Genomic DNA, 14,191 nt, shown 5'->3' with positions numbered 1-14,191 from the left:
GGTCTCTCGTTCTTCCCAAACATCAACTCATAAAATAGGAGACTGTTTCACTCTTTCCCCTAAATCATTGATAAAAAAAAAATCTGTTTTGTTTTCTTTAAACATTATGTGATGAAGTAGGAGACATTTCTCCCACATTTTTCCCCTAAATAATCAGATAAAATATGAGACTCATATTGTTGTTTCTAAACATCACCTGATGAAGTAGGAGAGCTATCCCACCTTCTTTCTCATAAAATGATCCGATTAAAATAAGAGAACGCTTCTTTCTTCCTAAGCACCATCTGACGTCGGAGAGCTACCCCTCATTCCTTTTCTTAACTGATCTGATTAAAATAGAACTGTTTCTTTCTTCCTGAATATCATCTGAAGTAGGAGAGCTATCCCTCATTCTTTCTCATAAGGGATCTGATTAAAATAGGAGAACGGTTTCATTCTTCCTAAACATCACCTGATAAAGTAGGAGAGCTAGCCCTCATTCTTTCTCATAAGGGGTGTGATTAAAATAGGAGAACTGATTCTTCTTCCTAAACATCACCTGATGAAGTACGAGAGCTATCCCACATTCTTTCTCATAAAGTAGCTGATTAAAATAGAACCGTTTCTTTCTTCCTAAACATCATCTGAAGTAGGAGAGCTATCCCTCATTCTATTCCCATAAGAGATGTGATTAAAATAGGAGAACTGTATCTTCTTCCTAAACATCACCTGATAAAGTAGGAGAGCTAGCCCTCATTCTTTCTCATAAATTATCTGATTAAAATAGGAGAACTGTTTCTTCTTTCTAAACATCCCCTAATGAAGCAGGAGAACTATCCCTCATTCATTCTCATAAGTGGTGTGATTAAAATAGGAGAACTGTTTCATTCTTCCTAAACATCACCTGCTGAATTCAGAGAGCTAACCCTCATTCATTCTCACAAGTATTCTGACTTAAATCGGAGAACAGTTTCTTTCGTCCTAAACACTGTCTGAAGTAGGAGAGTCCTACCTATTTGGGAGAATTGTTTCCAAAACGTAGTGAAGAAATATGAGGTGTTTCTAAATATTTATAAACCCTCTTATAAATCGTTCATTCTTTCTAAACATTAACTGATTAATTTATAGAGCTTCTCCTTCCCAAACATCAGCTAATGAAGTAGTCAACTGCCTCTATCTCTTTCATTACATTATCAGATGTCTCCCCTGATTCCTAGGCAGCATCTGAGACGGTCGGAGAGCTGCTTCGAGCATCACATTCTCTAGTCACCGTCATTGTCTGACTAAGGTAGCAACTGTGCCAGTCAACCTCAGCATTCCCCATCACAAAGGTAGGACAAACTCAAGGTTTCATTGTCAGATAAGGAAAGGGAGGTTCACTTTTTCTACAGGCAAACACTTGTTTGACATTCACTGTGTGACAGGTTACAGACCTGCGGCTCATACATCCCCTTCATCATGAGCCAAGTGAGGCAGGTGCCTTTCGAACATCAGGCGCTTTATATCTTGAAAGATTTCACCCAATGAACAAGTGCAAATACAAATGTTCTAGGATGTCACCCGGCCCCTGAGATGACTTATTGTCGTCTGCGTTATACTTCTGGATGTTTGAGGTTTTTCCACATCAATCCTCGATTTAGCTTTATAAAAGTGATACTCGAATCCACAGAAGCACACAGTTCATAGAGCTTACTAACATCTAGAAGTGATTACATTAGTGTTCCAGTGAGGCACGCTTGTTCCCCCGTGCCTGAATTGTACGGTTTTCACTACCAGTTCAAAGAAACCTCCTCTGCATCTGTTGTTTACACCGAGGTGTTAAATCGTGATTAAAGGAAGCCCCAAGCTGCTCTTCACTAGTAAGAAAACATTTCGGTACTCTTATATTCAAAAGAAATGAGCTCAGAACCACTTCCTCTCTAAACGGACAACAAAGTTCTGATTTTAAGACAAAGGTAATATCAGGCATGTTAAAGTAGAAAACGCCCAGTCTCTCTCTCCCTCCCTCCATCACACAAAAATAAGAAAAGAATGGTTTACACATGCTAATATCTCAGCAGCACTCGGAAATAATCAGCTCTGCACTCGAGCAGCAGGAGACACTTGTCACAGCCGCTCACAAGGAGGCGGCGGCACCTTTGTTCGCAGCTGTGCACCGGTGGTTTGATTGCTAGAATACCACGATCCAAAGGCCAATGCAAAGATAAAACTTGTAAAGGAGCTTTAGGAGCTTTCAGAGACTTTGTTAAGGTTTTTCATAGTCCCTGTGCAGGCATTAAACACATTCTATTTTTTTTTTTTTGCTACTTTCAAATTACACACCTTCATTAGGCTAACAGATTTAAGATGCGGGACACGAAACAACTATTTCGTCTTGGAGGATCTGAAGGCTCCCGTATGAAGCTCGCCTCAACTACTCCCGACTTTATGGCGTGAAGAGGGTGCTAGGGGCGGAGTTGTATGACTGTGCGCCCGCACTCCATCCAGGCTAAGAGCAGATGCTTAGACGTAGCTGGAGCCCTCTTCCTGCATTACTCGGGGGAGAGGTTGGGTGCAGGACACAAACATCACAATCTGTCTGCTTTTTTTTAAATCATTTTTGCCCTTATCGCTCAGATAGGGGGTGGGCCGATGCAGAACTCATACTTCCTGTAAACTGTCCTGATACTATGCGCGATTAAGTGGATTATTCATTAGCCGTTCCCCGCAACTCCATTTCAGTATCAACTACCGCCAGCTTGTTCACCCAACCCCGCCCTTTCATCCAGTCTCTAGAAGGTTTCGTAAGACAACGTTTCAGATACTTACAGTCTACGATTGTCTCACAGGGCCCTTGTCATAAACTCGGTTTATTTTCTAATCCAAAAGCACAGTAATGTGACGCCTGGGTCCACAATGTAGGATTGTCCACGGCGAAAAGGAGAAAAGCAACCAGGAGTTTACTAACAAAACATGGTTGGATTTGTCGGTTTTACCTGCATTCTTTTCTGTGCATATCTCTGCACAACTGTGAAGTCATCATGAGGAGATGCGCGAAGGTCATGCTTGTACATGAATGCTGTCTTGCAGGACACTGTCATTCACGTCGCAGTTTCAGGGCTCTACAACAAAGACGCAGCTTTGAACCGTACAGACACACACAGCTTTGGAACACCCGCCTTACATGTTGCCCAATCACAAACGAAGGACCTCCGGGGCGACAAGGCTCATGAATCCGATGCCTTGCTCGGTGCCCTAGCGCGAGCCAGGTGCATGCCCGGGTTATATGGCCCTGCAGGGCCTGTCTTCTATGGCAGTGTTTCTCAGCCTTCTGACTTCTGAGGACCCCTATTTAAACATTACTGGAAACCGGGAACCCCACTGAATTATTGCTGGAATTGGGGACCCCCACTGAGCTATTACTGGGCTCGATTTAAACCGCTAAACGATACACACACAACAGGGAAACAAGCATTCATCAAACAAATACACAAATGATGAAATGCTTTCTATAATTCACAATCAAATAACAGAAATCAAAATTCTAATTTTAGTAGGAAGGGTGGAGCGTTTCTAAATTCAATTGAGGCCACTCATAGTCTATACTCTATTCTGTATGATGCACCAGATCTGCTCTCACAAATCAATCCAAGAATACTAACTTAAGTTTTGGCCTCAAATTTCAAATTTCTTTTCATTTACAGAACATTTTAAACTTTGAAATTGTACCTTTAGCTTCTCTATTTCTAAAAACGTTATTAATCAGTTAATATTTAATTTTCTAAGTAATGGCGGACCCCCTCAGTAGGATTCCCGTACCCCCAGGGGTCCCGGGATCAGAGGTTGGGAATTAACGTTCTATGGTACCCCAGTGTAATCCAGATATTAACTCTGTGTAACAAGGCTCTGCAGTGAGTGTCTTCTATGCCTCCCTAGTGTAACACAGGTTTACACTTTATGTGTGACAAGACTACATAGCAGCTGCCTTCTATGGCGCCCCAGTGTATGAAAGGCTTGGACTCCTGCACTACAAGACAACACTGCAGCTGCCTTTTATGGTACTCTAGTGTAAGACAGGTTTGCACTAATAGTGCTTAAATGCCCTGCTTGAGCAGTCATCTACGGCTCGCTAGTGGAGGTCAGGTTCAGACCCCTGTGGACCTCACGGCTCTGAAGCAGCGGTCTTCTCTGACCAGGCTAAGACGTCTGGAGTCTCATGGCTCTGCTGCGATCTATGGCATCCCAGAGTAAGCCAGGTTTAGACCATAAGGGCTTGAAATCCCTGCATGAGCTGTCTTCTATGGCACACTAGATGACGTGCGGCTTAGAGCCCTGTGGGCTACAATGTTCTGCTGAAGCAGTCCTCCACAGTAAGTACAGACCAGATTCATGCCTCTGGTCTGGTCATGCCAGTCTACAAAGCTATGCAGGTGCCCTCCAAGAAAAACAAACAGCTATTGATTCGAGCTATCTGATCATGAAAATTACATTTTGATCTGCATAAAGTTTCCCACTTATACAAGCCTTTTGCCTTCTTCAATATGACTTCAACTTATGTAAGCCTCCAGTTTCATCTACAGAAGTATAAATGCCTAAAAGGTAATCCTGTTACTAAAAGGTTTTTCTCGCTCTGTATCAAATGTAAAGTGCTTTAATGTCTTACCAATATGGTCTGCACTATAGAAAATTGTCAATAAATAACATTGCACCTTTGTACATGTCAAGATCATACCCCTGGGTGGTGGTGGGGCGCGGGGTATAACAAGACCCAACAGCAGTGGTTTTCTATAAAGCCCTACTGCAGGCGAAATTATTGCCCCAAAAATAGTACAGACTCATTCTCTCTGTCAAGGGGTTTTCCATGACTGTCCTAACTTTGGGTATGTTGCTGCCTTTCTGAAAAATCCCACACTAGACATTTTGTGGTTGAGTAATTTGCCATTATCCACCTGCCATAGCTGGGTAAAATAATGAAGGTGTGCTTGGTGGCCCAACATATTTGGATAGTCACAGACAACAACCTGCCGAGTCACTCCAGCCCATGCTTCCATGCCAGCCATGGAACAAGAACTGCAAAACTCGAGGTTGTGTAAGACACACACTGCACATTCATGACAAATTGACCTGCCTGTCAGTCCACCTTGATTGCTCCATGGCTTCTGAATCTACGGACTACGGGAGCCTCATAAATTAGTGCCTGAATCCGTTGTTTCATCTATCTTCTCTCAAACCACTTTGAGTGTATGAGGATAGAGTAAGACAAATCCAATCTAGCATCTGCCCCATCTAGAACAATACAGGGGTCTATCTTGGGCTCAAAGTTGTTCAGTTTGTCCATAATTCACTGTAAGTATCAGTAGATGGGCTGATCGTTTGTGCGGTTCTGTATGCTGATGGCATGAACTGCATTTACATACAAGTACTTAAAGTCATTAGGCACCTGTAGCAATGCAAGTTGAATGGACAAGCACTGCTTCAAAATGAACTGATTAAAAACTGAGCTCCTACCATACATGAAAAAGTTTATTTGCTTGTTCAAAAATGTATGGAGAAGCACAGCTGTGCAAGTCAATTCACCAAGTTTTATCCTTGATCATATTGTCAAATAGAGGCCCTGATAAAGTAGGGAACCGTCTCCGCACTGAGGGTCACAGGGCAGTGGTGCAGGCTATGGTCCTGTACTGACTGGACCTTTCAATTTTAATGCACTTCCACATGATCCTAGCAGTACACATTGAGGACTAGCAAGTTTTACCGTATTACACCCACTGATTTCAAACCAAAATTTGCTCCAGTAAAATACCAAACAGACCTCTCAGAGGCCAAAAATATACCTCTAAGCATGGGTTGTTCCCTTGACCTCCTCATTACTTCCGATCCTTCCTAAAAGTGGAAACGCTTCTTCTAATGCAAGTTTCTTCCGGTAACTGCTCTACCTTCAGTTGGCATGTCACACTGCAAATGCAGGGTTGAAACTTGATTCCAGGTACTGTATTCACCACACCTAGAGACAATACAGGCACCAGCATGCAGAAAGCTCAAAGAGAGCTAATTATAAAACTGTTACTGGGTTTCAACCCTGACATCCATATAAGTTAGACAATCAACACCAATGCTTTGAGACCCTCACGGGTGAGTAGCCACACTTTACAAAAACTGATTGATTGATACTCTAAAATGACTGTTGGGAAAATTAGCGCCAGCAATAAGCTGAACAATATCAACTGTTTAACTTCCGTTTACCAACAAAGTATGCATGACTGTAACTGACATATGAGCCACAACAGTGCATTCATTTATATTGCTGCTGTGTCCCCATGCCATTAGTCAGTTGCTTCCTTGCCTTTCTCTAAAGGAACCATTCACTTCAAAGCATGCATTGGAATGAAAATGTCACTTACCCAGTGTACATCTGTTCGTGGCATCAGTCGCTGAGATTCACATGGTATGCATGAGCTCGCCATCTGGTGTTGGGTCGGAGTGTTACAAGTTGTTTTTCTTCGAAGAAGTGTTTTCGAGTCACGGGACCGAGTGACTCCACCTTCTGTGCTCATTGCGCATGGGCGTCGACTCCATGTTCGATTGTTTTCCCCGCAGAGGGTGAGGTAGGAGTTGTACTATAGTAATAGTGCCCGCGCAATGAAAAATGTAAGTATGTACCTATTAAAGGATTAAGTAATATATATACAAATGTACAAAATTGAAGGTAACTTCTGAACTGCTACAGGCTTCCGGGGAGGTGGGTGGGTCCATGTGAATCTCAGCGACTGATGCCACGAACAGATGTACACTGGGTAAGTGACATTTTCAGTTCGATGGCATCTGTCGCTGTAGATACACATGGTATGCATAGACTAGTAAGCAGTTAGTTCCCCATAAGCGGTGGTTTAGCCTGTAGGAGTAGAAGTTGTCTGAAATAGAGTTCTTAATACAGCTTGACCTACTGTAGCTTGTTGTGCGGATAGCACATCTATACAGTAGTGTTTGGTGAATGTGTGAGGCGTAGACCAAGTGGCTGCCTTACATATTTCTTGCATTGGGATGTTTCCTAAAAAGGCCATTGAAGCACCTTTTTTCCTTGTTGAATGTGCCCTGGGAGTAATGGGCAGTTGTCTTTTTGCTTTAAGGTAGCAGATTTGGATGCATTTAACTATCCATCTGGCTATACCTTGTTTTGATATTGGGTTACCTGCATGAGGTTTTTGGAATGCAATAAATAGCTGTTTAGTTTTTCTGATGTTCTTCGTTCTGTCAATGTAGTACATTAATGCTCTTTTGACATCTAATGTATGTAGTGCTCTTTCAGCCACAGAATCTGGCTGTGGGAAGAATACTGGTAATTCTACCGTTTGATTTAGATGGAATGGAGAAATAACTTTTGGTAAAAATTTTGGATTAGGTCGTAGGACGACCTTATTTTTATGTATTTGTATAAAAGGCTCTTGTGTTGTGAACGCTTGAATTTCACTTACTCTTCTTAGAGATGTAATGGCGATGAGAAAGGCAACTTTCCAGGTGAGGAATTGTATTCCGCAAGAGTGCATGGGTTCGAAGGGTGGGCCCATGAGTCTTGTTAGAACCACGTTTAGGTTCCATGAAGGAACAGGTGGTGTTCTTGGTGGTATAATTCTTTTAAGCCCTTCTATGAATGCTTTGATAACTGGTATCCTATACAAGGAAGTTGAATATGTAGTTTGCAGGTATGCAGATATTGCTGCAAGGTGTATTTTAATAGAAGAGAAGGCTAGCTTTGCTTTTTGTAAATGGAGCAAGTAATTTACTATATGTTTTGGAGTTGCCTCTAGTGGTTGTATCTGATTATGATGGCAGTACCAAACAAATCTTTTCCACTTACTTGCGTAGCAGTGTCTAGTGGATGGCCTTCTGGCCTGCTTTATGACTTCCATACACTCTTGGCTAAGTTGTAAGTGTCCGAATTCTAGGATTTCAGGAGCCAGATTGCTAGATTCAGCGATGCTGGGTCCGGGTGTCTGATCTGTTGGTTGTGTTGCGTTAACAGATCTGGTTTGTTGGGCAGTTTGATGTGTGGTACTACAGACAGATCTAGCAGTGTTGTGTACCAGGGTTGTCTTGCCCACGTTGGTGCTATTAAAATGAGTTTGAGTTTGTTTTGACTCAATTTGTTTACTAGGTAAGGAAGGAGAGGGAGAGGAGGAAAAGCGTAAGCAAATATTCCTGACCAGTTCATCCATAGGGCATTGCCTTGGGATTGCTTGTGTGGGTATCTGGACGCGAAGTTTTGGCATTTTGCGCTGTCTTTTGTTGCAAATAAGTCTATTTGTGGTGTTCCCCAGAGTGTGAAGTAGGTGTTCAGAATTTGTGGGTGGATTTCCCATTCGTGGACTTGCTGGTGATCTCGAGAGAGATTGTCTGCCAGCTGATTCTGGATCCCCGGAATAAACTGTGCTATTAGACCAATTTGATGGTGGATTGCCCACTTCCATATTTTTTGAGCTAACAAGCTTAACTGCGTTGAATGTGTTCCTCCTTGTTTGTTTAGATAATACATCGTTGTCATGTTGTCTGTTTTGACAAGGATGTATTTGTGGGTTATGATTGGTTGGAAAGCTTTTAGTGCTTGAAAAACTGCTAATAATTCTAGATGATTTATATGCAGTTTTGTTTGATGTATGTTCCATTGTTCTCTTATGTTGTGTTGATTGAGATGTGCTCCCCACCCTGTCATGGAAGCATCTGTTGTTATTACGTACTGTGGCACTGGGTCTTGGAAAGGCCGCCCTATGTTTAAATTTATACTGTTCCACCATAGAAGCGATAGGTAAGTTTGGCGGTCTAGCAACACCAGATCTAGAAGGTGACCCTGTGCTTGAGACCACTGTGAGGCTAGGCACTGTTGTAAGGGCCTCATGTGCAGTCTTGCGTTTGGGACAATGGCTATGCATGAGGACATCATGCCTAGGAGCTGCAGTATTGTTCTTGCTTGTATTGTTTGGTTTGGAGACATGTGTTGAATGACCCTGTTGAAATTGTGGATCCTTTGTGGAGTTGGCGTTGCTACTCCTTTTGTCGTGTCTATTATGGCTCCTAGATATTGCTGTACTTTGCTTGGCAGAATGTTTGATTTTGCAAAGTTGACGGTGAACCCTAAATTGTAGAGGGTTTGTATGACTTGATTTGTGTGGTTTGAGCATTGTGTGAGCGAACTGGTTTTGATTAGCCAGTCGTCTAGATACGGGAACACATGTATTTGCTGCCTTCTGATGTGTGCAGCGACTACTGCTAGGCACTTTGTGAATACTCTTGGAGCGGTTGTTAAACCAAAAGGCAATACTTTGAATTGGTAATGTATTCCTTTGAATACAAACCTTAGATATTTCCTGTGTGATTGATGGATTGGTATATGGAAATATGCGTCCTTGAGGTCTAGGGTTGTCATGTAGTCGTGTTTTCTGAGCAATGGTAACACTTCTTGTAGTGTGACCATGTGAAAGTGGTCTGATTTGATGAATGTGTTTACTACCCTGAGGTCTAGAATTGGTCTCAGTGTTTCGTCCTTTTTTGGTATCAAGAAGTACAGTGAATAAACTCCTGTGTTTATTTGTGTGCTTGGTACTAATTCTATTGCATTTTTTTGCAGTAGTGCTTGAACTTCTATCTCTAGAAGTTGTGAATGGTATTTTGATAAATTTTGTGATTTTGGTGGTATGTCTGGAGGGAATTGCATGAATTCTATGCAATAACCATGTTGGATAATTGCTAGGACCCATGTATCTGTAGTTATTTTGTCCCATGCTTCGTAATATTGATGTATCCTCCCCCCCACTGGTGTTGTGTGGGAGGGGTGAGTGACGTGTGAGTCACTGCTTGTTGGTAGTGGTTTTGGGGCTTTGAAATCTTCCTCTATTCCTAGGAAATTGCCCCCCTCTATACTGGCCCCGAAAACCTCCCCTGTACTGTCCCTGGTAGGTGGGCGGTGCGGACTGTGAGGTGCTAGCTTGTGTGGCCTGACCCCGAAACCCTCCTCTAAAAGGTGTTTTGCGGAAGGTGTTATAAGATCCTCTGCTCTGCGGGGAGTAGAGTGCGCCCATGGCCTTGGCAGTGTCAGTGTCCTTCTTGAGCTTTTCTATAGCTGTGTCGACCTCCGGACCGAACAGAAGTTTCTCGTTTACTGGCATGTTAAGCACTGCCTGCTGAATTTCTGGCTTGAATCCAGACGTTCTGAGCCATGCGTGCCTACGGATGGTAACCGACGTATTAATGGTTCTTGCGGCCGTGTCTGCTGCATCCATGGAGGAGCGTATTTGATTGTTGGAAATGTTTTGACCCTCCTCAACAACCTGTTTTGCTCTTTTTTGCAGATCTTTTGGGAGATGTTCAATGAGATGCTGCATCTCATCCCAGTGGGCTCTGTCGTATCGCGCTAGCAGCGCTTGTGAATTTGCGATGCGCCACTGGTTTGCTGCTTGGACAGCAACCCTCTTCCCGGCTGCATCGAACTTCCTACTTTCTTTATCTGGGGGAGGTGCATCCCCAGAAGTGTGTGAGTTTGCCCGTTTTCTGGCAGCCCCTACCACCACAGAGTCTGGTGGCAGCTGAGAGGTGATGAAGACAGGGTCCGTAGGAGGCGCCTTATACTTTTTGTCCACCCTAGGCGTCACTGCCCTACTTTTAACTGGCTCCTTGAAAATGTCCTTTGCATGGCGTAGCATGCCTGGGAGCATCGGCAGGCTTTGGTAGGAGCTGTGGGTTGAGGAGAGGGTGTTAAATAAAAAATCATCCTCTACTTGTTCCGAGTGTAGTTCCACATTATGGAATAGAGCTGCTCTAGCCACCACTTGTGAGTAGGCTGTGCTGTCTTCCGGTGGTGATGGCCTAGTTGGGTATGTGTCTGGGCTGTTATCAGACACTGGTGCGTCGTACAAGTCCCACGCATCCTGATCTTGGTCGTCGTGGCTCATGGCGGTGTGAGCTGGCGAATGTGACGGGGTGTAAGTTGGCGAAGCCGGAGTTACAGGTGGAGGCGAGGGAGGAGGTGTTACCTTTTGTGTTGTTTCTTGCTGAGGAGTAAACTGAAGCGTTCTCTTTCGTTTGACAGGTGGAAGGGTACTGATCTTCCCAGTCCCCTGCTGAATAAAGATACGCTTTTGCGTGTGATCCACGTCAGTGGATTGCAGTTCTTGTTCAAATCTATGTTTCTTCATTTGAGAAGACATAGAATGCTCTTCGGTATAGGAGCCAGAAACAGGGTCTGATGTCGCTTTTTTCGGCTCCGAAAGCCCTGTCGATTGTTTTTTCGGCTCCGAGGTAACCTTCCTTTTTTTGTGTGCCGAAAATTCTTGGCCTCTATGGTCTTCGGCGCCACTGTCTCGGCGTCGATCGGTGTCGACACCGAACTCTCGGTGTCGATGCTTCTGTTTAGCACTCTCTCGGTCCCGAGGAGGCTGCGTGCCGGTGTCTCGACCGAAGTCGGACGATCTCGACACTGAATGGGCCTTTTTCGGTGCCGATTGTTGGTCACCGAGAATTTGGGTGGAGCCATGGCCGGTTGGCAGTGGCGTCCCCTGGGCCTTCTTTCCTTTTTTAAGGTTTGATCTCGACGTCTTACTCACAGTTCTTGTAGAGTGTAGCTCGTCGGAGTCTGAATCCTGGATGGAAAAGGATTCCTCCTGTTCTTCTTCTGTCTCGAACTGTCGACGCTCTTTTGGCGTGGACGCCATCTGCAGTCTTCTCGCTCGACGGTCGCGCAGAGTTTTTCGGGACCGGAACGCCCGACAGGCCTCGCAGGATTCTTCACTGTGCTCGGGTGACAGGCACAGATTACAGACCGAGTGCAGGTCCGTATAAGGATATTTGTTGTGGCATTCGGGGCAGAATCGAAACGGGGTCCGATCCATCGGCGTTGTCCTCCACGCGGTCGGGCCGACTAGGCCCCGACGGGGTGCCGAAATCTACCCCGAAGGGCACCGAAGCGCTTCGATGTTCAACGCGTCGTCGTATGTGTCTATCTCTAACCGGATCGCAACGATACCGTCGAAAATCTTCCGTCTTCAGCTATCTTTCCGTTCCGAAACTCGGAGCGACATGAACACGTCCGAACCCGATGGCGGAAAGAAAACAATCGAACATGGAGTCGACGCCCATGCGCAATGAGCACAGAAGGTGGAGTCACTCGGTCCCGTGACTCGAAAACACTTCTTCGAAGAAAAACAACTTGTAACACTCCGACCCAACACCAGATGGCGAGCTCATGCATACCATGTGTATCTACAGCGACAGATGCCATCGAACACATGCTATCAGTATGAAGTCTGTTGTTTTTTTAGGAATTCGGGTGGATGGTAACAGAGGATAGCGGGTGAAACTTTCTGGACATGAGATGAGTCCCTATAAAGGACACTGTAATTGTGTATTACTGCAATCTCACCATTTTAGCAGACGCCAGCAACATGATAATGTCAACCAAATTGGCCCATGGGCTAACAGTGCATGCATGCCTTTAAGTTCTCTGCAGATTATTAATACTAGGAAATGTTAATCTTCCATAGTCAGCTTCTCCAGAATTTACATAAATGCTGTGCATCTTTGACGCTAAGCAAAGATTCAGAAAGTCAAGCATCCACTCGGACTCATCACCCTATTGTTCATGACTGATGCTTCACTTCTTACATTACAAAATCGCAGGCAAAACAACTTTCCTCCATGGGAGGTTCGTGGCAAGTTCACAGGGCAGACGAGAATCTTTTTTGCTTTCAGGTAACAGCCATGTTTTAGTGCAACTTTGTGTGCAACTTTATTTTCCACACTCTTATCAGGCATCATGAGTAGTCAACTCAGTCCAAACCTACATCTGCTTTTCCCAAGTGTTCAGCAGAATGAGAACAGATTGGATCTGAAGACGTAAGGCTGCCCAGGACTGAAATAACTATAGGAGTATAACGTTTACAGCTTACATTAAACGTTATTAAACATTAGTACATGTTCTTGGTAAAGAAAAAGAGCTTTCTTAAGGGCGATTTAACAAAAGATTTTCCTTGTAACAACATTTACAAAACACAAATGAAGACTTATTTGCCTGGGAGGCAAGTTCTTCCACCCCAAAACCCCAGCCCAAAGTAACACATTTAACCCCGGTTTATACTGTTAAAGTGACCACGCACAAATCAAAAAGGCATATAAATATTCCTTACTCTACAAACCCTTTGATAATTACCTCTATCTCATCACTGTCATTTAGAGTCCAAACTACAGGACTTTTCAGGTTCTGCCAAAAAATGCTCGCACAAGCAATCAATTTCTGCTGCTGAAGTTGCCCCGCAGCAACACACATTGCCCTAAAACACCTTAAAATAATGCAATTGGGACAGATGCTACCGGTAATTTGTGTCAGGGGTCAATGAATATGAAAAAAAAAAAAAAAACTGACTGTATGCTGAGGATGAAAAGCGGACTTGGCTGTGACAAGACAGAAAGCTTTGACCATAAGCTCACACTTGAAACATTCACTAGCAGAGTCACTTACCAGCGATACACTAACTTTTCAGCCCACACATGAGGCAAACTGCTATCTTTTCCACGTTTAATGCATAAACCACTCAATTCAGTGTTTTTTGCCTCTTGAGCTCTTCTTGAATACCTCAGAGAGTGGAACTAGAGACACATTTGGGATCACAGCTTAAACTCAACCAATGCAATGTAGAAACTTGAGAAAACCAGAGGAAGTTATCAAATTTAATTTTAAAATGTTTATTTGCAAATGGCTCCATGCAGTAAAGCTTGCTTCACAGCGGCAGTGGCTTCCGGACACAAACTGGCCACTCCACTAATAAACTTTGAAAATTCGGAACAATAACCGCTTGCTCCACACCATCACACATCAGTAACTGATTTCCACATGATCACCCTCATGGTTTGCCTGTTTGGCGGTCTTGGGAAGTAGCATCTGAGGTAACAACAGTGAAATTAGCCAGCGACTAAAGTGGGCTTACCAAGTGCCCCATGCTGCTTGCTGTGGTGGCTGGAAACCTAAAGTGAATAACAGAATAAAAGCCCCTGTAAGTGTAATATGTATAAAATGTTGTAAAACCAAACTCCCCTAACTAACACCAAACCTAAAAATCAATGTAATGGGACTGGACAGCCTGTTGAGCTCCAACGCTGCCAGTTACAAACACACTGTACCAAATACATTTCTCCAAATAATGCAACAAAAGCAGAAAAACCTTAAAAACAAGCAGCCGTCCTCCACTGCTGC

At 43.8% G+C, this 14,191-nt stretch overlaps 1 protein-coding gene across 4 annotated transcripts in view; it reads right to left on the bottom strand.

Moving 5' to 3' along the window:
* SATB1 (SATB homeobox 1) overlaps positions 1 to 14,191 on the bottom strand; it is a 354,299-nt gene that overhangs the window by 152,712 nt on the left and 187,396 nt on the right. The window lies entirely within an intron of this gene.

Source organism: Pleurodeles waltl, chromosome 10 (genome assembly GCF_031143425.1).
Source record: "Pleurodeles waltl isolate 20211129_DDA chromosome 10, aPleWal1.hap1.20221129, whole genome shotgun sequence".
In the NCBI taxonomy this organism is placed as follows: Eukaryota; Metazoa; Chordata; class Amphibia; order Caudata; family Salamandridae; genus Pleurodeles; species Pleurodeles waltl.
The sequence above is the reverse complement of the archived record's forward strand: the minus strand, read 5'-3'. Positions and strand labels throughout refer to the sequence as shown.